The sequence below is a fragment of the Kryptolebias marmoratus genome, linkage group LG17 (assembly GCF_001649575.2).
Source record: "Kryptolebias marmoratus isolate JLee-2015 linkage group LG17, ASM164957v2, whole genome shotgun sequence".
Lineage (NCBI taxonomy): Eukaryota > Metazoa > Chordata > Actinopteri > Cyprinodontiformes > Rivulidae > Kryptolebias > Kryptolebias marmoratus.
In genome coordinates, this window is record NC_051446.1 from 12,835,524 (window position 1) to 12,837,290 (window position 1,767).

Genomic DNA, 1,767 nt, shown 5'->3' on the forward strand with positions numbered 1-1,767 from the left:
GGTGGGGGGCAGAGGAGATGGGGCAAGAGATGGAAGGGAAAGGAGGTGAAAGAGACAAAAAAAAAAGACGGGGGGAATCTGCAAATTGCACGGGCAGGACGTGGACGGGGAGGGGAGTTTAGGGCGGGGAGATGAAGAGCGAAGGGAGTGATGGAGAATGGGGAATTTAAAATGACCGTTTCTGAGTTAACAGCCTCCAGCCTTTTTCTACCCTATTAAGTTCTATTCTGCCATTACTTGGAGCTGCGGGGCGCTGCCTCGTACCCCACCGTGCCCCCTCGCAGACACCACCCTCCCTTCCACACAGGAGCCCACACCGTCCACGGCGGTCTTCCTCAGGCCTCTTCCTCTTCGCTGCTTCGTTTTATTCCCCACCAGTCCTTCCTCCTCGCCGGTGTGCAGTTCATTTCCAAAGTTTGGGAACGGGATGAAACGGAGATCAGATCCTGTTTGTTGTTTTTTTTTTTTTTTTTGCTGTTGTTGTTGTTGCAAAAGCAGGCAGAAACAAGCAGTGGAGGGGTTTTTATTGCCCGCCAAAGGATGATAATGTTTCTTCTCACATCTTTGTGCGTCTGTTTCCAAAATATCTCATGAACCACTGGAAGGATATTAATGAAACTTGCAGCAAATAATCTTTATATGTGCGTCTTCAAATGATTTCCTTTTGGAGTTTACCCAATTCAAGATGGCCACCACATTCAACTGACCTTAGAAAGCACAGAAACGGCTAAAACCCAGTCAGTTTTACAGATATTGTGGTAAAATTAGGTGTAGTAGTAGCTGAGAGTCATTCACAACAGAGCTTAGAAATGCCACACATTGCATGGGATCGACCCTTAAAACTTTAGCACGAACTGTTGGAGTCAGCCCTGTTTGTCTGTTAGCAAAATATTCTCAGAGCTGCTGGGCAGACTTTAATGAAACTTTCAGAAAGTAATCACTGGATGTACATCTTCAGCTGATTAATGTTTGGAGTCAGTCTAAATCAAGATGACCACCACAGCTGACTGTCATTAGCCAACACAAAAATGTCTACAAATCAGTCATTTTTTAAGGTATTCATCTAAAATCTGGCGTGGTAGTAGCTGAGAGTCGTCGCAAACGTATATTCTGAGCATGAGATGTTGTGAACGTTATTTTCAAGGTTTGATCAAAACTGTCGTTTCCCAACACAAGCTGATTTCAGTCTAAATTGTTTACCAAGAAATGCAGCGGGCGATATGCATTCCTTTATGGAATGCTCGACCTTTAAACTACTTTGGGAGGATTTAGTGTATTGTTTGTTTTCAGACGCAGTTTCGTCCTAAACTTTGCTCGGTTGTCTGGAAGCTTTGAGACCCAACTATGAGACCGAGCGCCTGAAACCGACGGGATCTCTGTACCGATCTGGATCACGTTCAGTTCCCCTTCAGCTGGGCGGTTCCCTGATAATTCTGAGAAACGATGGAAGTAATTCATCCGAACTGTAAAACCAGTTTTTGTTTTTTGTTTTTTTTTGGTGGTGTGAAACAGGAGAGAGGACAGGTGCAGAAAGTTCTGAGAATTCAGCCACTTCGGTTTTTGAGCTAATGAGCCAGAGCGAAAAAACAAAAACGTGTCAGATATGAAAAAGGTTGCGGGAGGTTAGTGTTTCTTTGCGGAACCTGTCCTCCACGTCCAACAACACCAGCCTTTTATCGTCACCTGGCTTCATATCAAACTTCCTTTTTGTCTCATGTTTTCCATCTCTTTGCTTCGGTATGCTCCTCCTCGCCTCTCAGCATACTT